Source organism: Cervus elaphus, chromosome 5 (genome assembly GCF_910594005.1).
Source record: "Cervus elaphus chromosome 5, mCerEla1.1, whole genome shotgun sequence".
NCBI classification, from domain to species: Eukaryota; Metazoa; Chordata; class Mammalia; order Artiodactyla; family Cervidae; genus Cervus; species Cervus elaphus.
Genome location: NC_057819.1, coordinates 39,742,036 through 39,768,397, shown reverse-complemented (window position 1 = coordinate 39,768,397; position 26,362 = coordinate 39,742,036).

Here is a 26,362-nt window from a genome sequence, read left to right as displayed (position 1 = left end):
ATCATAAATGCGATTTCGCCCTGCCTACCATCTTGCTGGGGCTTCTCCTTTGCCCTTAGATGTGGAGTATCTTTTTTGTTGGTGGGATCCAACATTCTCCTGTTGATAGTTGTTCAGCAGCGAGTGGTAATTTTGGAGTTCTCACAGGAGAAGATGAGCACACGTCCTTCTACTCCACAGTCTTCCTCCACCACACTCATAAAGCATTTTATTTTTCATTTAGTAAAATTAAAGAGAATAATGGCATACAGAGTTGTTTTGTTATACACAGAGAAGAAAAGCTACTGATGGCAGGGAGTCTGAATAAATTTAAAATACTATTTATTTATAATTTAAATAAGTAGTTTAAAATGAAAACATATCATTAGCTTAATGAAAGCTAGAGCTCAAGAAAGAGTTAGTATCATATATCATTTTAATATAGTTATATCTTGATTAGGTATTAGTTGTAAGTGGGAGATAACCATTCAATATTACTAGTATATTTTATATCAGAGGGTTCTATTTTGTGAAGTAAGTCACTTGTAAGCTGCAGATCTGCAACTTGAGCTGATTAATATTAAGCCTGGAGAATGTTAGTCACTAAGTTGCATCCCTTCTCTCTGTCTTCAGATATAGGAACCACATTCTTGGCTGTGGAGAAAATTACTATACAATAGAAAAGAAAATGTGTTTTAAAAGAAGTAAATATTATAGAAATAGAGTACTCAGTAGATGCTCATGAAGAAGACCCTCTTAAGTAATAACTAAAAAACTATATACCAAAAAAAAAAAAAAACTATATACATGCTTTCAGTATTAATTTTTTTCAGCATTGGAGAGTAAGTTCTGACATATTTATCTTCTATAAACCATCAATTTCTTATAAGATTCAATTTTTAAACTATTATCCCACTCCAGGAAGAATGCAAAGAGATGGCATAATTTCTTATCTGATGTCTTTTAGATTTAGAACTTAAAAAAAAAATCAAAGATTATCACTCTTTAGAACAGAGTGAAGTTCTATGTGTTTTCATTTATAAGATTGTGTGTTAGTCACTCAGGTGTGTCTGACTCTTTGCCACCCCATGGACTGTAGCCCACCAGGCTCCTTTGTCAGTGGGATTCTCCAGGCAAGAATACTGGAGTGGGTTGCCATTTCCTTCTCCAAATTTATAAGATTAGTTACAATAATTAGCAATGCATCAACATTGGCAATAGTAATAAAAATAATATATTGTGGAATTAAGTTTTTCTTTTTAATACATTACATTGGAAAATTCACTATTTTGTATTTTTAATCATTTTATATTCTTCTTATTTATCATTAATAGTATTTTGAATATCTCAAGATATTAAAGGATAAAAATGCCTATTATGAAAGACATATTTTCTGCTGACAGCCATATTCATATAGAAGCTATTAAGCCCAGATATACTTTCTCATAATTGCTTAGTCATCTGAAGGTTATCAAGGACCATGAAATTCAAATGACTCAGTTTGCCATCCCCTTACTGGATGTGACTGAAGACACTTTTCTGATCAATGAAAACAGGGGATTTTAACTTAGTGTATATGTATGATGGACACATTTCATATTATCTAGAGAACTGGTTTTCAGTGATGAGTTAGCATAACCACCATGAAATTTCCTTCCCATTTCTGGTACTTAAAAATCTGTGACTTTCTTTAAATAATTTCTTCATTGTCAGTCTTTCCTTGACTGACAGGTAAACAGACCCAAGAAGGATGGATTTAGTTGTTTGTTTTTTTATGTTCTGGTGGTCTTCATTTTTAAAATAATGTATTACAATGATTTTTCATATTGAAATAAAGAATGATAAGTAAAATACTGTTAGAATTTCATGTTTTAAATCATAATGATTTGTGTCGCCCTTTTAGCTCTTTTGCACTAAACTATACATCATATTTCACATGTGCCAATGTAATCATCTGTTTTGGATTAAGGAGAAAATGATTGAAGTTCACCTGGATTTGGAACAGTTCCAAATGTTTGAATCACTGTGCAATCTTACACATCATCGTTTTAAAGTTTTAAAGAGGCCAACCAAAAATATTGAACTCTTTGGATAACAAACATTTAGTTGGAGATGCACATCTTATTTCACTAGCCCCAGAAATTACAGCTCAGAGTAAACTGGAAGAAGCACTTTAGCACTGGGATAAGGAGGTATAATGTGAAACATACAGACAACAAGTAACTATTTTGTTAAATATATATCTGAGCAAACTTGACTATGATTCTTTCTATAGAGGGAGAACGCTGAGAATGGATAAGGATTATTTTTCTGTAATGAAGGAATGACAAATACACATGATAAAGTACTGGAAACCATAATTATACTCAACAAGCATATTTGTATATAAATAACATTTGGTAGATAAATCCTTTTTAAACTTTCTCAAGCTTCTCTGGCGGCTCAGTTGGTAAAGAATCTGCCTGCAATGTGGGAGACCTGAGTTCAGTCCCTGAGTCAGGAAGATTCCCTGGAGAAGGGAATGGCAACACACTCCAATATTCTTGCCTGGGAATTACCATGGACAGATGACCTGGTGGGCTATACCCCATGGGGTCACAGAGAGTTGGACACACCTGAGTGACTAACATTTCTACTCTCAAGTTGAATTAACTCTATGTAGTAGGAAAGTGAGTAACACTTAGCCAACAGAAAGATTATGTTAGGTAAAATATGTATACAGCACCAGACACAGAAACTAGCATATTTTAAGTCTTCAATTAATACTCATGTTTCCTTGGGTGTGTGTTTTTTCTCTCTCTCAAAATAACTGAGAGTGGTGGGATTTTGGTTAGAAGTAGTGTCCTCTCTTCACATTAATGTTTCTGTGCTGCTCCCTCTGTCTATAAATATCACAGATTCTATTGTAACTTAAGTATGAAAGAGAAGGTAACAGTTGGTCTGAAAAGAGAGAGAACATCTTGGAAAGAAGAGAAAATAAAAAAAAAAACCTAAGTATAATAGTTTTCATGTGAGATGGAAGCATGCCCCCATGTGTTGGCCAGATTCTGTGCCCTTGGATAGGTTCTGTTTATTGGGACTCATCTCAGGAACCTCAGCCAAAGCGGCTGACTATGAGAGCACAGGAAAGGTGGGGAGGGCTCAGGGGGGCATGTTGTTTTTTTTTTTTTTTTTTTCGGTAGGGGTAATGTCTGTTCTTTGAATTCCAGGTCAATGAGAATGTCTGGAAAATGGGTTCCATCTGGTTACATGACTCCATGAAGCTGTCATTGTGTACAAACTAGTGAATCAGACCTAAACAAAACCCAGAGTTCAGGGAAGTAAACTTTGGAGAGAAATTCAGCTCCAGAGTAAATGCCAACAAGTTGGGTAAGCTTCCATCAGGAAGTAAGGGACACCAAAAGGGGAACCTTTCAGAAATGAATTCCAGATGGAGTATTGCGATGTGACCGATGGGTGAGGGCCTGTGCCACAGAGGGTTTACTTCTCTAGTTATCATTAGGCAGCTGGACATTCTCGGTGAAACCACTTGTTGCATGAACTTCTTGAAGGTTCAATTAAGGACCTGGCCAAGCTTTAGGAGCCCATCCAATTCCAGGCACAGTCTCCTTGAATGTTTTCAAATTAGCTAATTTTATTCTTCTGTTGAAACAGTTACTAAAGTATGGTTTCATCATGTATCTATCTGGTGAGCAATATTTTTTTTTCAAAAACTGAAAAAGAAATTTTTAGGAGAGGATTGGGTTGTAATTACAGTCACTTTAAAATTAAAGCTCACATTATGTTGTTGGCATTTACTTATATATAGTTTGCATTATCTAAACACGAAACATTTAAAAACAAGACAAGACCAACTCAAACAACAACATTTAAAAAAAAAAACAAGCCCTTAAATTTAGCCTTTGTGTTCCCTATAAAAATATGCTACTCACCTTTCATAATCACAGAAAACAAGATATATTATTCATCTGTTCCACTTGAATGAGCACAGGAGAGAAAGACTTCCAGACTAGGGATTAAGAAGGACCAAACTTGAGACAATGATTAAACACTTATTATGTGATTAATTGTAACAAAGTTAGCTAATCCCCCATGGACTCTGATTCTTTATCTGCAAATTATTATATCTAACCCACTTCTTACCTAAGATTTTTATAACATTGATTTTCACTTGTAGAATATTTTGTTCAAACTGACTTATGGTCAAATATGACAGTCTACATTCTATATGTAGTCTGAATGATGATTAATTTCCATGGGGGAGATATAAAAACAAATAAATTACCTCATTTCCAAAATAGTAATAGTTTACCAATGTGCTAAACTGGTTATTGTATAATCCTTTAAAGATTAACATTGTTTTATTCATCATTAATTCTGAAGGTATATACCCTTACTTTTCAGATCAGTACTAGGACCAAAAAGGAATAGTGAGTAAACAGTCACAGTGTGACATTTAACAAAGTTCCATTTTAACCTGTGGTGATGTGTACACATATTTGCATGTGCAATGTGTGCAAATACTGATGTAAACTCATCTTAATGTATGGGCTGCAGCAGGATGAACTATCAGGGTTCATCCAAATCTGGAAACTAGATTTATCAGGTCGGTGTGACAGATGGGGCTAGTAGCAGTACAACAAATCCCAGTTAGCATTTTTGTATAGACCAAGGGACAGTGGTCTTACTCAGAGAGCCCTAAACCAGGGTCCAAAGCTTCAAATCAAGTCAAATGGGAAAAGAAAACCTGTCAAGTTGAACACAAAGACAAGGTTAATTTGGATTCTGAGGCAGGAAACAAGGTCAAAAGAAACAAGATAGAGAATAATGACTGATAGGAGAAGGAATTGGTATTTCCAGGTAAACTACAGAGGGTCACATTCTAAAATAATTAGTTTAGTTTCTACTTGTATAAAACCTTTGTAATGGCAGGTATGGTCTACTTCCCAGACTAAAACAGGGCTCTTGGTGTTTATAACCAATGATTACAGCTTAAATTGAAATTATTTATTCAAATGTTTTTGAAACCCTTGAATATCTTAAAAATGTGTGTGTGTATACATCTGTGCATTCATATGAACACCTTCAACTTATTGTATGTGCATGTTAGTTGCTCAGTAGTATCTGACCCTGCGACCCCAGGAACTAGAGCCTACCAGGCTTCTCTATCCATGGAATTCTCCAGGCAAGAATATTGGAGTGGATTGCCTTTCCCTTCTCCAGAGGATCTTCCTGACCCAGGAATCGAACCCTGGTCTCCTACATCACAGGCAGTTTCTTTACTGTTTGAGCTATAGTGAAGTCCTTATGTTACATGTTATACTCATTGTATAACATACATTGTGTGTGTGTGTGTGTGTGTGTGTGTGTGTGTGTGTGTGTGTGTGTGTGTATAATGGAAATTGTAAAAATTGCTAAGATTCATTGGGTTTTTCTTTGGTCACACACTAAGGGCTATCTTAGTATATGAAAATACATGTTGAAATCCCCAAATTAATGACATAAACTAGGAAATGTTGCTGTTTTTATTCAAAGGAAGAAATAGAAATTTGGGAAAGGTAAGTTATCTTCCCACATTGACAAAATTCAAAAAGCTGAGGTCAGGATTCAGATTCAAGTATGAATGTTTCCAGAGTGCTTTTTGTTTGTTTTGGATTCTTTCCCCACAGGATTTTTCACGCTGTTCATAGGGTTCTCAAGTCAAGAATGCTGAAGTGGTTTGCCATTCCCTTCTCCAGTGGACCAACATTTTGTCAAAACTCTCCACCATGTCTCATTCATCTTGGGTGGTCCTACACGGCATAGCTTCACAATTTCATTGAGTTAGACAAGGCTGTGATCCATGTGATCAGTTTGGATCTCTAAATTCTTAAAGAGATGGGTATACCAGACAACTTTACCTGCCTCCTGAGAAACCTGTATGCAGGTCAAGATGCAATAGTTATAACTGGACACAGAACAATCGACTGGTCCCAAATTGGAAAAGAATACCTCAAGGCTGTATATTGTCACCTTGCTTAATTAACTTACATGCAGAGTACATAAAGTGAAATGCCAGGCTGGATGAAGCACAAGCCAGAATCAAGATTGCTGGGAGAAATATCAATAGCCTCAGATATGCAGATGATACCACTCTTAAGCAGAAAGTGAAGAGGAACTAAAGAGCCTCTTGATGAAGGTGAAATAGAGTGAAAAAGCTAACTTCAAACTCAACATACCAAAAAATAAGATCATGGCATGCAGTCCCATCCCTTCATGGCAAATAGATGGGGGAACAATGGAAACAGTGACAGACTTTATTTTCTTGAGCTCCAAAATCACTTCAGATGGTTACTGCAGCCATGAAGCTGAAAGACGCCTGTTCCTTGGAAGAAAAGCTATGACAAACCAAGGCAGTGTATTAAAAAGCAGAGACGTTACTTTGCCAACAAGTCTTTGATGAGGTTATGCTGGCTGGGGACTGACGATGTTGAAGGACTGAACAGTAGTGAGCCTTGAGGGTGGGGAGGGGAACGGCTCTCTCCTTGGGGAGCTGGGCCCCATCTGCCACTTAGATCTGCTTGGAGACAGAAAATCCATTTGCCAGGGGGTCCTTTTAGGGCCTGCTATTTGTGAAGCAGGCCTTAGGGCCTGTCAATCCTAAAGGAAATCAGTCCTGAATATTCACTGGAAGGACTGATGCTGAAGCTGAAACTACAATGCGAAACACCTGATGCAAAGAACCAACCCATTGGAAAAGACCCTGATGCTGGGAAAGATTGAAGGTGGGAGGAAAAGGGGACGACAAAGGATGAGATGGTTGGATGGCATCACTGATGCAATGGACATGAGTTTGAGTAGGCTCCGGGAGTTGGTGATGGATAGGGAAGCCTGGTGTGCTGAAATCCATGGGGTCACAAAGAGTCGGACACAACTGAGTGAATGAACAGACAAACAGACTTTGCCAACAAAGGTCCATATAGTCAAAACTACAGTTTTTCCAGTAGTCAGGTATGAATGTGAGAGTTGGACCATAAAGAAGGCTGAGTGCCAAAGAATTGATGCTTTTGAACTGTGGTGTTGGAGAAGACTCCTGAGAGTCCCTTGGACTGCAAGGAGATCAAACTAGTGAATCCTAAAGGAAATCAATCCTGAATATACTGATGTTGAAGCTAAAGCTCCAATCCTTTGGCCACCTGATGTGAAATGCTGAATAATTAGAAAAGACTGATGCTGGGAAAGATTGAAGGCAGGAGGAGAAGAGGACAACAGAGGACAGGATGGTTGGATGGCATCATCGACTCGATGGACATGAGTTTGAGCAAGCTCTGGGAGATGGTGAAGGACAGGGAAGCCTGGCATGCTGCAGTCCATGGGGTCAAAAAGAGTCAGACACAACTGAGCAACTGAACAACAACAACCACTATAGGATTTTATTTTTTTAATTGAAGTTGATATGCAGTATTATATAATTTACAGGTGTCCAATACCATGATTCACATTTTTAAATGTTATACTAAATTTATAGTTATTATATAATATTGGCTATATTGCTTGTATTATACAATATATTCTTGCAGTTTTTTATGCCTAATAATTTGTACCTCTTCACTCCTTGCCTCTATATATCCCCTCCACCTTTATCTCTTCATTGTTCTCTATGTCTATGAATCTACTTTTTTTTACATTATTTTTTAGATTCCATGTATAAGTGACATCATACAATATCTGTCAGACTTATTTCAATTTGCTTAATGTGCTCCAAGTCCATCTGTGTTCCAACAACTGGCAAAATTTCATTCTTTTTTTAATGTCTGAGTAGTATTCCATTGTGTATATCACAGGTTCTTTATCCATTCATCTGTGATGGACACTTGGGCTTCCCAGGTAGCTCAGTGTTAAAAATCTGCCTGCCAGTGCAGGAGACATGCATTCAGTCCCTGGGTTGGGAAGATCCCCTGGAGAAGGAAATGGAAACCTACGCCAGTATTCTTGCCTGGGAAATTCCATGGTTAGAGGAGCCTGGTGTGTATAGTCCATGGAGTCACAAAGAGGAGGACACAGCTAAGAATCTGAGCACAGCACAGTCAGTCATGGACACTTAGGATGTTTCCAAATCTTGGCTATTGTAAATAATGCTGCTGTGAACAATGGGATGCCTGTATCTTTTCAAATTAGTGTTTCAGTTTTTTTCAAATCTATAACTTGGAGTACAACTGATGGTTCATATGGCAGTTCCAGTTTTAGTCGTTTGAGAAGTCTCCAAACTCTCTTTCATAGTAGTGCACAAATTTAAATTCAGTCTAAAAGTGCCTTTTCTCTATATCCTTGCCAACATATGACAATTGTGTTGTTTTTGACAGCTCTTCTGGCAGGGGTGAGGTAATATTTCATTGTGGTTTTGATTTGCATTTCTCTGATGATTAGTGATGTTAAGCATCTTTTCATGTGCCAGTCATCTGCATTTGCTCTTTAGAAAAATGTCTGTTTAGCTCCTCTGCACACTTTTGATTGGGTTGTTGTTGTTTTGTTTTGTTTTTTGGTGGTGAGTTGTCTGAGTTATTTATGCATGTTGGGTGTTAACCCCTTATCAGTTAACCCCTTAAGATCTTCAAATATTTTCTCCCATTCTGTAGGTTGTCTTATTTTGTCCATGGTTTTATTTGCTGTGCAAAGCTTTTAAATTTAATTAGGTCCCATTTATTTTTTGCTTTTACTTTCCTTTGTTTTAAGAGAAAGATCAAAAAAAAAAAAAAATTGCTGTGATTTATGTCAAAGAGTGTTCTATGTTTTCCCTTGGGAGTTCTATGGCTTCCAGTATCACATTCCATAGACAGGGGAGCCTGGCAGGTTACAGTCAGACATGACTGAGTGACTTTCACTGTCATTACATTTATGCCTTTAATCTAATTTGAATTACTTTCATATACAGTGTTAGAGTGTTCTATTTTCACTCTTGTACACAGAGCTGTAGAGTTTTCCCAGAACTGCTGATTGAAGACACTGTCTTTTCTCCCTTGTATATTCTTGCCCCCTTTGTTGCTGATTAACTGAATATAATTGTGAATTTATTTATATTCATCTATATCATACTGTTTTGATTACTGTAGCTTTGTAGCACAGTCTGAAGCAAGGAGTGTGATTCCTACAGCTCTGTTCTTCCTTCTAAGATTGTCTTGGCTATTTGAGGCATTTTGTGTTTCCATGCAAAGTTTAAAATCGATTTCTTCTAGTTCTGTGAAGTCCTTTGTTCTTAATCTCAACACTAGACTCTATGTTAGACTAGGCTAATATGACTTTACCAAAATGCTCTCAAATATCATGTTAAGTAATTCAGTACAGCTGCTAAGAAACCATGAATTTAGGTAATTTTAATTTTGAGTTCACTGTACTTATATGATAATTAAGGTACAATAGACAGAAAAAGGAGAAACAACAAGAACTCGAAGAAAGAACATGAAAAAGTATATTGTACAATCAATGCCTAGAGAGTAAGATAAAATATACTGAAGCAAGAGTTACATGGAAGAGGAAAACTTCCATCTTTTGCCAAATTTCTTCTTTTTCCTCATACTTTTTCTCCACTAAGTTACTCCGATTTATTCCTTTTTACAAAATAAAAGTCAGCATTTATATAGTTAAGTTTTGAAATGGAACAAAATTTTACATGATAGATGAGAACTTCTGACTTAGATTCAGTTCTACCTTGCTTGGCTAAAATTGAATTGTTTTGTTAATAGAATGACTTTTTTTTAACTTTTTTTTCCTTCTAATTTTAGGGGAAATGTGTGATATATGTAGGTCTAGAAGCCAAAGAAAACTATATGACATTTTAAAAATTATATAATTTTGCAATTTTATATCACTCTTACAACTTAACAGTCAATCTTACTGACAATAAATGTTTTAATTCATAAAATAGAACTTTCACATTTCAGAGGAAGATTATAATGAAACTAGGAAAGTCAGACCAAAGGGTTTATGAATCTCTTTCATTTACACTCAGTCCTGGTAAATACTAGAGATATAAATAAAGACCATTAGTAAAAAAATAAAAATAAATTTTAAAAAATTCTGTTTACCTTTAAACTTACACATGTGTGGAAATTTCACACTTTGAAACTGCTTAATCTACACATTTTGGAAATCATAGAAAGCTTCCACATATACTGTGGATTAAGCTAAAAAGAGGTTAAGTAAAATAGTTTCTGATTTGACCTCTCCTGTCCTTCCTTTAATTGATTCAGTTAATTGTCCCAGGTTCAAATGCCTCTAGTTGGCCAATACTCAAGGTCACCATCATGACTCATGATCATTGTCTGGACACTATTATTGTTTAAAAGGAATGTCCCTGAGTAAACAGGGAAACACATGATTAAACTGTGTAATTGAAGCTAGTTCTTATACAAATTCCAAAGATGCATAATAAACCACTAATTCCTTATTTACTCTTAATTCACTAGATTGCAGGTTTATTGAGTAAAAGAATCATAGCAACCACTTCCTCAGTGTTTTACAGAGAAGTACTAAATAAATACTTTTGGCAATAAATGTTGTTACAGCTTTTGTTTCTATTTTATTTCTCTAATGAAAACTTGACGTTTTTATGCATCTGAAATCAGGCCAATTGAAATAATTATATAATTTGTTGTAATAGGGCAAAATTATTCATGTGAAAATTACAGGTTTCTTTGTTTTACAAGGCATAAAAGATATAAGACCATCACTTTTGTAAGTTAGGTTTCTGTGAAAGGTTAATTTTCCCTCTCTCTTTCTTTTCTTTTGTTGGTATACTATCTACTCTTTCAGATACACTTAAAGAGCGCCCACTGTATGCAAAACACTGTGCCAATCCTGAGAACAAAATAGAAATAGTGTGCTTATGGCTAAGAGCTCCAAAACTTTGGCTACCTGATGCAAACAGCCGACTCATTAGAAAAGACCCTGATGCTGGGAAAGATTGAGGAGGAGAAGGGGATGACAGAGGACGAGATGATTGGATGGCATCACTGACCCAAGAGACATGAGTCTGAGCAAGCTCTGGGAGATGGGTAAAGGACAGGGAAGCCTGGTGTGCTGCAGTCCGTGGGGTCACCAAAAGTCGGACATGCCCGAGTGAGTGGAGAACAGCAGCAGCCATGGCTAAGAGCAAATCTAAAGCAAGAAGGCGCCAGTACTGAAGCAGCTCTTTGGTTCAGAAAGCATGCAAGAGCTCATTCTTTTGAGATTAAGGGAGATAGTATTTCTTTAAAAAATTAGTCTTATTTTCAATTCAGTAAAGGGACATAAGAATTTGTATTCAAAGGTATATTAAAATTAACTATATTCAAAATAATATTTTTCCTCACCATGTAATATATTGTGAAAAATATTCTATGGAGGTATGAGAAGGAATAGCTAAAGATGTCTTAAACTTGCTTATTCTCAGTAACTGTTTGCTCGATTTAAGATGTACTCAGGAAGAGTTGGAAATGAGGATTAAGACTCAATAAAACCAAATGGGAATAAAAATTGAACTATGAGACCATGGTACTATAAGGAACCTTGAATATCCTCCATGATTTTAACTTTTTATTTTAAAATTACCACAGAGATAATGATCTGAGCATAAGTGTTTGTGTGCTAAGTCATTTCAGTTGTGTCCAACTCTTTGTGACCCTGTTGACTGTAGCCTGCCAGGCTCCGCTGTCCTTGGGATTCTCCAGAAAAGAACACTGGATCGAGTTGCCATGCTCTCCTCCAGGGGATCTTCCCAACCCAGGGATCGAACCTGTGTCTCTTATGTCTCCTGCATTGGGAGGCAGGTTCTTTTCCACTGGTGCCACCTGTGAGCCAACATCAACTGTCTTTTCTACTTAAAATCACCGTAAATGATACAAAGGGATTTCCCTGGGGGTCAGTGCAGAAAATAGGGTTTAACCCCTGGGTCAGGAAGATCCCCTGGAGAAGAAAATGACAACCCACTCTATTCTTGCCTAGGAAGGTCCAGGGACAGAGGAGCCTGGCAAACTGCAGTCCATTGGGTCACAGAAGTGTTGCTCACAACTTAGTAACTAAACAGCAACAACAAAAATGATAGAAAAGACTTTTGTAGAACGAGTAACTCCACTGATAGCAAGAATAATTACAAAGAAAGAAAAAGAAAAAAGAGAGACACAGAAAAGAGAGGTAGACAGAAAATCAACTATGTAGGTCAACAACACTAGAAAAAAGCTTAGCCAATCACAAATAGTGGTGAAAATTAGAGCAGGGTTAGAATAAGTGGGTGTGATTCTTGGGAGCTCTAGTATCACCATGAGAATACACAAGGAGTGGAGCTCGGGCTCTGGTCTGGGGATGGCCTGGGAGTGTCTTGGACCAGCTAGGATTCTCTGCCATCCTCCTGCCTCTCTGGAAAACTGTGTAAACAGGCTTGTAGGCTGAAGTTCAAGTTCTACTTTGGATGCTGAAGATGTAGAGTAGTGTCCAAGGCAGTTACTTAGACACAGGCGCAGGGGACCCTTTGGAAACACCATTGCAAAAAGTCTCTGGTTTTGTCAGTAGCCAGAGGGGCCAATAATGAACATAACAAAAAGATGAGTGGGATTTGTGAACAAAAATGTGTCACAAAACATTTGAGGAAATCATCCCTTTAAACAGCAGCACAAAGCTTCAAAATAGAGCAAGTGACACATTATAAAAAGGACAAAAAAAAAAAAAGAAAGTTACACTCAGTAATTTTTATTCAGTCGGAACTCCTTCAGGGAAAAAACTAGGCAACAACCATTCTTGTGTGTCCCCTCTAAAGTCACAATGATTAAATATCTACCTCCACAATTTTTTTTCTCTCTTTAGTGTCCAATTTGTAACTAATATTTAGTTTTCTTCTTTCTTAAGCAAATCTCAGCTAAAGCTTAAAACATAACATACATTTAGCTGTTAATGTGTATATTTACCACATCAGAAATGTGTCTCAACATAAGGAAAACTTGTAATCACATTCAGTCCACGAAGTTGTCAGTTCTCCTATACTTTCAGGGCATTAAATTTGTTTAAAAAAATAAGACACAATAAATAAAGTGAATATCTACTAGCATTTGTTTTCTTTCCCCATCAGAAGAAAGCAAAGAATCTCTAGTAATAGTGGTGAGACAAATTCTGCCATTAACATTATTCAAAAATTCCTCATCTGTTTCTTTTCTCTGTGTATTCTACATACATTCTAAATTTTCTTTCTACTTTTTAATCAAACCATTCATTACCAGAGCATTCTATACTCAGTTCTTCCAAAGGAGAGCCTTTTAACAAAATGAGTTACATTTGAATATATATATATATATATATATATATATCTTAATATTCAAGGATGGTTTTATGGATAAAAGTTAAAGCATACTAAAGAAAAAGAATAAATCTTAAACATTGACATTTCAGTAAGCAGGAAATGGATAAGGGCCTCTGAAAGGTATGAAACCCTCAAAATTCATAACATGTTGTCAATGAATGATGTTTTAAGTAATTCAATATTTTACTAGGAAACCTCTGATTCTAATATTCTCTTTCATTTAAAAAGAAAGTTTCAATTATGGTTACCAATCTTCAAACCTTGCTGTCCCTATAAAGGTCAATTAAATATCATTTTAACAAGACCTGATAAAAAGAATATTTCTATAACTAGATATTGTAATGACAAACTGGGTGATTTTCATGACCTTCACAAATGAAGCTGGTTGACAAATAGGTAAGGTTGATCATGTGATCAAATCAGTGTATACTGATGACTATGACAGCTGCACTGATTTGAACAAAGGCTATGGAAACATCCATGCTTACTATCTCAAAGATCCCACTTTATAACTTGTCATTCTCAAGAGGTAAATAACACAGGCTGTTTCTTCCATATTTTTATTACAGACAGGAGTCCAAGTAGGAAATTAAATTTAGATTCTTTAAGTGATGAATTGTGTAAACATTTATTACATTTTCATCTGAGTAAGACAGCTAAGCTGACCTATTTTTTACAAGGATCATATAAAAGAACATAAGGCAATAATCGTGCATGGATCCAAATGCTCCATCTGTCTTCATGATCTCTTTTTCCATTGGCTTCATGTGAAACTTACTAGTTCCTAGGGTCGGTAGTGCATATTGAAACTTGATTAAAATTGTAGATGAAATAGCAAGACCTTTTTAGTCCTCACAAACTCAATTAATCTAAGACTTCACAAGTTCTTCCACAAATGATTAATGCCACTCTCTGCCTGGATGACAGTGTGCTTTCAAAGCTCCTCGTTTTTTGCCATAACCAAAATACTTAGATTTAAATATATCCTGGCAATGCCACCTTGGGCAACTAAAGTCACTTCACTGAGCTACTGCTTTCTGGTCTGTAAAATGATGGTTTTATTTACCCTCACAGTACTTCTGTGAGAGTAAAAGTGATGATGACTATAAAGCACAACCAAAGACCTGCACATAGCAGGAACTCAGGAAATGTCAGTGTTGACCTCCCTACTCACGTCATTATTGCTAAAGGAAACATTGAGTTCAATTGTTAATTTCATGAGAGGTGGATTGATTCATATTATTACTTTATTTTCATTGTCTTTATGAATATATTCAAATTATACAAACAAAAAATATATGTCTCTGATGAAAAGACACCAATACTGACTTATTTTAATTCAAGGATCTGCTTCTAAAAATGAAAATAAATCATTTTGTCTAGGGCTGTTTGGATTTTGTAAGTCAAAAAATAAATGAACATACAGAAGAATTTGTACAGATTCAAGATAGTTAATCAGTTAGTCACATAAGTCGCATTATGAACCTGCTCACTCATCTCTGTGACTGCTTTTTTTTCCCTAAAAAATATCTCCCTATGTCTTAACTACAGGATAGTGTCCGTAATGACAGTAAAATAATGCCCCTTTTAAGACTCCCTTTCTTCAATTCAGTACTTGTATGAATTACCAAATAACAGAACCTCCCCTACATGGTTGGTTAAACATGATAGAAGTTTATTTCTCATTCTGGAAAATCTGGATGTGAACAGCCTATGGCTGGTCTATAATTCTTAGCAGTCATATGGAACCCAGCCTGCTTCCAGATTTCCATCTGCCAGTGCTAGTGTTTGGACCCCAATCTCATGGACCAAGAATAATTTTTAGCCATCACCTCTCTGTAAGACTGGCTATAAATTTTCCCAGGGCACAAAGGAAAATAAAAATATGGGACTCTTAAAAAAACAGGAAAAATATATTGTTAAAGGTACTAAAATATATAAAGGCACTTATTTCTTCTGCAGTTTCTCAGCTTATTAGGGTATTTTTAAAATTATTATTAATGCTATTCTAAGACAAGTTGACTTTTTTATTATTAGCATGATTTTTATCACTTACCTTTATATTATGTGATGCTGGTTTTAGATTCAGATATAAAAGCATTTAATTCATATATGCAATAGCCAAATACACAATTCATATTTCATACCTGATACATCCAGAATGATGAAAACAATATATGAAACTAACTCAAATGTTTTTCTTTTGTTTTTTTCATTTGTTTGTTTCTTTAACATGTGCACAGTCTACCATCACTCTGTACCTTCACCTTACTGATGAGTAAAGAAGAGTGAAAAGACAAGCAACTATAGATCACCTTATCTTTCCCTTTCCTTCCCAGTCATCATGTTGGCATACGTGGTTGACTAATCTAAGAAATAAAGGACACAAATAAGAAAGGATATGATGGAGTGCCTATCCTTTGTGTTTGAATATCAATTGCCTTGTTTCTAAATCAGAAGCAAGTTTTTCTTCTAACACAAAGCATAGTCTCTTAGAACTGAGAGCATTCACTACTTATATAGTCAAACAGGTAACATGTTTACCTTGTATTCACTTTGCATCTTGCTGAACTCCCACATATTGTCCACTGGGATTCTTAACCTCATGACGCATTGAGAATGCTGTACATAAAGAAATAATAAACATCTGACTACATATATGTTCTGCACTTCAGTTACAAAGTATTATTTGCTCAGTAGTGTCTGACTCTTTGTGACCCCAGGGACTGTAGCCCACCAGGCTCCTCTGTCCATAGAATTCTCCTGGCAAGAATATTGGAGGGGGTTGTCATTCCCATCTCCAGGGGATCTTACCAACCCAGGTATCAAACCTGGTTCTCCTATATTACAGGCAGATTACTTACCATCTGAGTCACCAAGGAAGCCCCTCATTTACACAACACATGCTCAAATGTGAAATTCAGACCTTCTGGAGGTCTATAGTAGGCCAATTAATCAAGTGTGAGGTACTTCTGTGTACCAGGTCCTATGAGATCACATTGTCTCAATAGCCATGAAGCTGGTCATGCATGTGTGCTCATTTGCCCAGTTATATCCAACTCTTTACAACCTTATAGACTGGAGTGGATTGTCATTTCTTCCTGCAGGGGATCTTCCCAGAGATCAAATCTGTGTCTCCTGCAATGCAGGTGGATTCTTTACCACTGAGCCATGTGGTGAAGCTTGTCATTATCTCCATAGTCTACTTTCACGGAGGTTAGGAGGAGAGGAGAAGGGGCCAAGAATCTGTGTTAGCTCTCTTTTAAGTAGATTTCTCAGAAGCTGTCACATTATACTTCTATTCAAACCCAGTGATCATACTCTGCTATGAGGTTACAATTAGCTGCAAGGGAAGCTGGGAAACATCATCTTTATTACAGGCAGCCATGTACTTGGCTCAAAATTATAGATGTGGAGACAAATCTATAGCAAAAATCTGGGCTGTAAAATTTCTTATGTCAAGTACCACAGTGGGGAGGAATTGGTCAAAAGTGATTTAGTTTTCACTAGAAGACCATTTTCTTAATAGCTTTTAAAAATTAGATAAACGTTGGTGAGTGGTCACTTTACAATTAAATAACCAACTAACTCTATATTAAATTTTAATATTTTGATCATAACACCTATTTCTTTGTAAGAATACCTTGTCAGGCTGGATAATCTTGCAAGATGAGTTGGAAAATTTTAAATTGTTTCAAATCCAGATTGTTTCTGCTTGTTTTTAATCAGAGACATATACAGCAGCATATACATATAAAGCATATAAACTTCTCTAAGACTTTCTCCATTGCCATTTATAGATTTCAATTTAATTGTAAAATCATCCCTTTATTTGACCTTCATGATAATAACTTTTCAGAGGAGATACTATTACGTAATTTTTGTATGAGAACAAACAGGATTTTGAGATAATGAGAAACTAAAACTCCCACTACTACAGACAACTTTCCTTCAAATACTGGTCCTTATGTTTTAGTGTCAGTTTCCATTTTGGATATAATTCCTTGAAGAGAGAGAGAGAAAGAGTCTGTAGAAATTTGTGAAAAGTTCAGTATTCTGAAAGAACTAGCATATCTGAGTTCTAGATGTTATTTATCTCAATGAATAGTTGTGCTATTTAAGAAAACTGTTTTCAACTCTCTGAGTATAAATTTCTTCATGTTAAGATTAAGAACACTATTTCAGGTCATCAATGTTCGACCTGTGGTCTATGGACTTCTTGTTTCAAAAGACCCATAAATTTGAAGTTACATTTCATTTTTAATAAACAGTTGATTCTCATTATTCATGTTAGTTGTGTTCCAGAAAGTTGCCAAGAACATTAAATTAGCAACTATTAAATAATTGCTCCTGGGAGGATTCTATGTATGTATGTATGTGTGTGTGTGTGTGTGTAGGCACACACATACACACAAACCCGACACAGGTACTATAACCTTAAATCTTAAGTCTCAGATTAAATCATAACAACTCAACTCATTCTGGGAGAGTCTATTTTCTTTCTTTAACAAAAGAAAAAAGCATATTCACAAGTGTTAAGTTGCTCACCTGAGGCTGTCCAACTAATAAGAGACCAAGTTGAGATTCGAACTCCTCCAACTGGCCCCAGGACAAGAGCTTCTTGCACTGCACTGCCTCCTACTGTTTCCATCCTCTGCTGGTCTCTGAATGAGAGCCGAAACAAACAGGCAGCCTCCTTGCTCCTCCTTGCAACAGGAGTGTTGGGCAACTCAGTTTTCTTGCAGCTTTGCACACTTCTGGAAATGACTTGAAAATGCAGTGAATAGCGACTTGGGGGTTAAAATACGTTTTAGAAAGTGGATGAACATGCATATATGGAACCTGAGAATAATGATGAACTATGTTAACTTTTAAACAACTATGAAAGAAGATGCATAATCACTGTATTACATTCCCTGCTAATGCACTGATAAACACCATCTGTATTTCAGTACACACATGAGTATATAGTTTAAGTTCTTAAAAATGTGTCATCTATTAGGAAGGTGTCAGTTTTGCATTTGTCTTTCTCTCAACCCCTTCTTCCCTCTTAATATATGCCTGTGCATGTCCACTCATATGAAAATGTGCTGGGAGTACATTACTCCAGCACATGCAGTGCCTTCCTCAATTAAATGTCAGGCAAGACTTGAATGCATCTGTTTGGTGCATGTTCTTCTCGTGGTGTGATAGTCCATAGCGATAAGTTCTATGGAGGGAAAGGTATGTGAGCTGACCATGTCTTACAGTAGATCTGACCTGATCCTGAGAGGGAAGGAAGTAGAGTAAGAAATGCTCCCTTGAGGGATGAGCTAGGGGTTAACTAAGGACAAAGAGAAGGGGAAAGACGGCTCCAAACAATGTGAACAACTTGATAAAGACCCACTAGGGGTCTGAGCCTCACTTACAGGAAGGGAGGGAAGAAGGTGCATGATATTGAGCACAGAGATCTGGGGGGTGGGCAGTGCCTGGGGCACACGGAGCCCTGGGGGTCTTTGTCAAAAGAGCGATGGAAAGACCAAGTGTGGTCTCAGCAGAGTGTGTCAAGGTCAAATATGTTTTTTGAAATGGTTGCTCAGTATGCCACGTGGGTAAGTGATCAAAGGGGAAGCAAAAGTTGATGTGGAAAATTGGTTAGTAGGTATTTCAATAGATAAGAGAAAGGATGACGGTAGCTTAGATTAAGGACATGTGGTACAGATGAAGATAAAATTAATGCCATACATATAGTTGATTTGTATATAGTTTTATTATATTACCATTTGAATGAAGTTTAAGGATCTTTCTGAGAAGAGAATGTGTTTGGATGAGTACGCATGTATTAGACAAGAAGGAATTTCTGCATTTTAAAGCTACCAGGAAATAATTAAAGAATTAGAAGCCTAAATGATGGCTATTGCCATCAACAAAGTACCTTTAATGTCAGTGTGTATTTGGTCATTTGTAGTACTGATATATGATGGGAGGAAAAAGGAATCTATAGATATAATGCAATGGTATCTACCAGCAGCTATTTCTGATCAAGATCTATTTTTAAATTTGTAAAATAAGAATTCTATATGTATCATATACATGTGTTTAAATGTGTTTATATACTACTTGGCAGAATTGAAAGTTAGTGATACAGTTAGTCAATTATCGGCAATATGCTTTAGCCAAAAAGATTGGGAATTATTATCTTAGCTGCTAACAAGTGTATTATTTTTTCAATCTTAAAAGAAAGACCTGCGATGAACATTGGGGTGCACGTGTCTCTTTCAGATCTGGTTTCCTCAGTGTGTATGCCCAGAAGTGGGATTGCTGGGTCACATGGCAGTTCTATTTCCAGTTTTTTAAGGAATCTCCACACTGTTTTCCATAGTGGCTGTACTAGTTTGCATTCCCACCAACAGTGTAAGAGGGTTCCCTTTTCTCCACACCCTCTCCAGCATTTATTGCTTGTAGACTTTTGGATAGCAGCCATCCTGACTGGTGTGTAATGGTACCTCATTGTGGTTTTGATTTGCATTTCTCTGATAATGAGTGATGTTGAGCACCTTTTCATGTGTTTGTTAGCCATCTGTATGTCTTCTTTGGAGAAATGTCTGTTTAGTTCTTTGGCCCATTTTTTGATTGGGTCATTTATTTTTTCTGGAATTGAGCTGCAGGAGTTGCTTGTATATTTTTGAGATTAATCCTTTGTCTGTTTCTTCATTTGCTATTATTTTCTCCCAATCTGACGGCTGTCTTTTCACCTTACTTATAGTTTGCAGCACTGTTTACAATAGCCAGGACATGGAAGCAACCTAGATGCCCATCAGCAGATGAATGGATAAGGAAGCTGTGGTACATATACACCATGGAATATTACTCAGCCGTCAAAAAGAATTCATTTGAACCAGTTCTAATGAGATGGATGAAACTGGAGCTTATACAGAGTGAAGTAAGCCAGAAAGATAAAGAACATTACAGCATACTAACACATACATATGGAATTTAGAAAGATGGTAACGAGAACCCTATATGCAAAACAGAAAAAGAGACACAGAAATACAGAACAGACTTTTGAACTCTGTGGGAGAAGGTGAGGGTGGGATGTTTCAAAAGAACAGCATGTATACTATCTATGGTGAAACAGATCACCAGCCCAGGTGGGATGCATGAGACAAGTGCTCCGGCCTGGTGCACTGGGAAGACCCAGAGGAATCGGGTGGACAGGGAGGTGGGAGGGGGGATCGGGATGGGGAATAAGTGTAAATCTATGGCTGATTCATATCAATGTATGACAAAACCCACTGAAATGTTGTGAAGTAATTAGCCTCCAACTAATAAAAAAATTTTTAAAAAAAAAGAAAGACCTTAAAATGGTAACAATTTTATGCTCACATTTTTCTCCAGCTTGTTTAGGATTATTTTCCTTCAAGTATTACTAAGCCTGCTTGGCATAAGACCGCCATGTGAACCTTGACAGTTCCTGTCAGAATATTAATATTTCCTGTGTTTTCTCAGCAGGAGATTTAACAACCTAAAGAAAGGCCATGGCAAGCGTGGTCTCAGCTCATTTTCTCCTCACTCTCTGTGCAGTGAAGATGCATTCCATCCAAGACCTTAAAATAGAACATATCTCTGCCGTAGTGTCTTAGCAAATTGTTACTTACAGGTGGGATTTTTTTTCTTTTTAATACACCATAGCAACGTTTTCTCTTCAGAATGGAAATGCATGAACATATCTGATTCCTTCTGAAGACAAAAGCACACTCCGTCCAGCATATCTAGCAGATGTTCTCTTCATAGGCAGAGAAAAAACATGGCAAGTTACTGTATCCAGCTGGTTCCTAAATCATTCTGAATTTCACCCTGTCTACTCCCAAAAGATGTAAATTGGCTCATAAAGAGAACAGCAGACAACATGACTATAAATAAAGGCCACAGAAGAACTCATATTGCAGGAAGAAGCTAATGAAAGCTAGGAAAAAATGACCATTGTTTGAGTGAAATAGGCAAATTAAGACCTCTCTCTGAATTTACTACTACATACAGAGGGTTTAGCAATCAGCCAGGAAGTATTTATCTTTTGTTTCATTCATTCTCAATCATATATTGTTTTATTTTCCAATTTGCTGGATCCTTATTTTGGCTTTGTCAGAGGGCCTGAAACAATGCAATACGATGAATAACTCCTGAGGGTAGAAATTTCTAAGATGCGATACTTGAAGTTTTGGTTTCTGATCCAACATGTTACAAGCTTGGAAGTCATCACTCCTTCCTCACAACAAGAAAAAAGCTGAACGGACTAAAAATCAACAGCTCTTGTTAGATCAGAGAACTGAGCTCATAGGTAAAATGCAGCCCTGGACACTGAAAAGACAGATAATCAGAGGCAGATAATCACAGCTTATTGTGAGAAGCAGCTTAGCATCAGAAGCCCAAAACTTAAGCCTGTATCAGTAGAAACTTATTACACTGTAACTGACAAATTGCTGGAGGCTTAGCGTGGACTAGATCCAAGGGAGTCCAATCTTGGGGGCCTCCACTCTTTCCTGAATTTTACTTCCAGAAGCCCTCTCAGGTCTCACTGTGAAGATCTGAGAAAAATCCTTTTGTGCTTCCAGTGGGAGAGGGAAAAAGCAATCATTTTGAAATAAGACAAGAGCTCTCTGTTTTTCTTCATAAGGCTTCTCCTCAAGGGAAACTATTTTACCAGAGCCTGACCAACTAAGGTTTAACCAAGTCCACCAATCTGGGGAAGGGTAATAACTCCATGCTGCTTTAGCTTTAGATGTGAAGGGAGGCTACAGTCTACCTCGGGTTCATTTTATGTTCACATCAGTAGGGCTCCTAGATGATAACCGGAGATAGGAGCTAAAATTGCTGTAATCCTCAGGCCCTTTTTTAGGAATCCATAGGAAAACCAAAAGGCAATGAGGTAGGCCAAAAAGAACAGTTGGGGAAGTTTTGGCCTCTAACACTACAGCTAAGCAAACAGAACCTAACTTCTAGCCAGATAAACACAAAACCCCCCACACTAAAGACCTATCTGTTGTAGGTGCTTTTACCCAATCCATCATGTCGGGCTTTCAACAACAACAATCAGAAAGACTAACTTAGAAAGATACTTGCACCCCAAAGTTCGTAGCAGCATTATAAGGACGCAACCTAAGTGTCCACCAGGAGAGGATTTGATAAGGATGTGGTATGTTGCTGTCGCGTCAGTCGTGCCCGACTCTGCGCGACCCCATAGACGGCAGCCCACCAGGCTCCGCCGTCCCTGGGATTCTCCAGGCAAGAACACTGGAGTGGGTTGCCATTTCCTTCTCCAATGAATGAAAGTGAAAAGTGAAAGTGAAGTCGCTCAGTCCTGCCAACTCCTCGAGACCCCATGGACTGTAGCCCACCAGGCTCCACTGTCCATGGGATTTCCCAGGCAAGAGTACTGGAGTGGGTTGTCATTGCCTTCTCCAAGGATGTGGTATACATATGAGTATATATAATGGTATACTGCTCAACCATATAAGAATGAAATTTTGCCGCTTGCAACAACACGAATGGACTTAGTATTATGCTAAGTGAAATCAGTTAGACAAAGAAACACAAATACTATATGATATCACTTACATGTAGCATCTAAAAACTTAAAAAACTAGTAAATTTAACAAAAAAGAAATAGACTCACAGATATAGAGAACAAAGAAAGTGGTAACTAATGGGGAAAGAGAAGGGAGGAGAGGAATGTTAGGGGTAGGGTATTAACAGGTACAAATTATTTTATAAGTTCCAATGATATATTTATTATAAAGCACAGGGAATACAGCAAATATCTTAAAATAACTATACATGGACTATGACCTTTAAAATTATGAATCACTGTTGTACACCTGTAACTTACATAATATTATATGCCAAGTATACTTCAATAAAAATGAATTAATTGGTTCTAAAAATCAATGAGAAATGTTTATTACAGGCCCAGGAAGCTCAGAGATCACCAACCAGGATGAACACACATATATATGTGTATATATATATACACACACATACTATGTATATACATACACTCTATATGTATATAGATATACACACACACACACATCATGTGCAAATTACAGAAAATCAAAGACAAAGTCTTGAAAGAAGCTGGGGATGGGGTGAAGAGAACCTTGCCTATAGAAAAACAAAGGAAAAGAACTACATCTGACATCAGAAACCATGCAAGGAAAAAGAATGGGACACAATATTTCAGGTGTTAAATATAAAGTGTCAATAAAGAAAAAAAATCATCAACCTAGTATTCTGAACCTAATAAACTACCTTTCAAAAATGAAGGCAAGATAAAGGCATTCTGAGTCAAAACTGAGTGCATATGTCAGCAGCTGAACTGCCTTTTAGAAAAATGATAAAAGAAGTTCTTCAGAGAAAAGGAAAGTTACACAGATCTAAATCCAGGATATAAATAAATAAAGGAAGCGTTCTAGAGAAGGAATAACTGAGGTAAAACAAAATATTGTCTCTTATTCTTAATATAATAAATGTTCAAGGTAATAGTTAACAGTATTTTGGTGATCACTGCTTATGGATATGTGAAATGACAGCAACATTATAAGGTTTGGGAGAGCGGAATTAGACATACTTAGTTATAAGGTACTTGCACTATTTGTGAAGTAGTGTTATGTTATTTGAAAGTGAAATTGGATCGCTTGTAGAAGTATATTGTCAATCCTAGGACAACCATTACATTTAAAAAAATAAGCATAATAATATGATAGGACTGAAGGAAAATAAAATAATATAAAATGCCCAATTAAAATTAGAGAAGCCAAAAAAAGTGGAAGACAAAAACAAAAAATAAGGACAATAAATCAAAAACAATTATAAGTATGATGGATATTAACCCACTATATTAGCAGTCATTTATAAATGTGAGTGTTCTAAATACTCCTACCAAGAGAGATTGTCAGAGTGGATAAAAAAACAATACCCAATCATAGATGTCTATAAGACAATGATTTTAAGTACAAAGACATAGATGAAATAAAGGATGGAGAAAGATATGCTGCTAACACTAATTTTAGAAGGTTAAAGTAGCCATGTTAATTTTAGACAAAGATGCAATACCACATTTCATTTGTATCTATATAACCATCAATAGTAGAGAGCAAAACACCTATCAGGCACTGTCCCAAGCATTCTACTAGTATTAATACACTGAATTATTTAGTATTCATGGAAACTGTGGGCAAGCAGCTATCATTGTCACTGGTTTACAGACAGGTAAACTGAGGAATATATACCCTTATATTTATTATAATAAATATATATAGTATATATATTAATATATATACATATTAATGTGCACCCCCAAGGGTAGTCAGTATGGCACCCAGGTAGATTTGCTGTGAATATCTGTCCTTGAGCGCTACACCTTACTGCTTCCTCCTACCATCCATGTATTTGTATCATTGCTCCATATTGTAATGCTATTGAGATTCTACCTTGAGGAAGATGGGATACATAAACAAGTACTGTAATACAGGAGGCTGTATTACAAATACCTAAATTGCATTTTTGATATATGAACTGTGCTACATGTTGTGTATTAGATGACTGTTTGATTAAAGTTGAAGGTTTTTATTATTCAGGACATTGGAAGGTGCTACATGTTGACGCTTTGATATTTCCAAAGCTTCAAAATAATAGTGCCCTGATTGTTTTCCTGCTTAGGTAATGGAAGCTTGCCAGCACAGTACATTACAGTACAGTACATTACATAGCACAGTATATTCTCTGATTGTTCCTTTATTTAAAAATAAATATAGCTTGTCTATAGCTTAGGAGGATATGTTTTTCCATTTTCTTTCCAGAATTGTATGTTTCTTCTGGTGTTAATTTTTTCTCATTGTTTATCTCATGGGCAATCTGCCATATAAAACGTTTACCTCAAATGCCTGGTGATCTCTGGTTTCTATTCATATATAAGAACAAGATAGGAAAACTGCCAGGAGATTGCATATGAAAACAGGACTGGTTGAGTAGCCTTTGGAATTTATAAATAAGAAGGCTTTGTCCTGAGGGGCTAGCACCCTCAAAAAACCTGCCTTGGTTATCCTGAGACATTTCATCAATCACTTTTTAGAAGAATATGACAGTATTTGGCCTGGATAGATAGCTAGAAGTTAGAAATACGGTGAGAAAGATAAGCCCAGACTTTCCCATTTACAGGCTTTGTTTTCAGATCCACTTTTCTGTTTCAATCTGCAAATTATACTAAACATCTTTGAATGATCACATTTGACTATTTTCTCCTGTGTCCATATTCAAGGCTATTTTTTCCATTATTGGATTTCCCTCATTAACTACCCCTCCAGCAGATTCATACTTTCTAGAAATGTGTACGAATCTCAGAGCTATTGCTGTCCTTTCCCCTGTTCTCTTTAATGAGGGATTATGGCTTTTATATTTCTTTACCGTCTTTTCAGTTGATTATAAGAAGGGAGGAGATAAATGGAGTATGTACTCTATCATGTCTACCATACTAAAATGGAGAGACTATTTTATGCAAGAAGATGAACATCTGTAACAATATAGCTAAAAGTTAGCAGTGTTAGTTTACAAAAAACTTCTGTTTGCACAGCCTGATTTCTTCATTCAAGTAATTGTGTCAAGTCGACCATTCTTTTTCACCAATTTAAATAAGAGAATGAATGGATAAATAAATGAACAAGTGAATAAATAAATAAAAAGAAGCACCCAAACTCATGTATTCTTATTCTAAATCCTGTTCTGTTTCTTCTAGTTGGTGATGTTCAATATTCCATTCAAAGCAAATAGGCAAACCAAATAACTTTCCACTCTACCATCTCACTAAGACCCCAGAAGGGAAAATAAATAATGGCTGAATTAAATTAAATTAGATGCAAAGATTCATTATTGATTCTTGGAGGCTAAGTAATCAGAGAAGAAATCATGATGATCTCTTTGGTATAAGCTGTTAAGTGTTGCAAAGATTGCCTGCTCAGGAGTAGAAGATTAGTGTAACAGAAATCAATAAAATATCTGGAAACACACACACACATACTTATGGCAGATGCCTTCTTCAAAATCTTT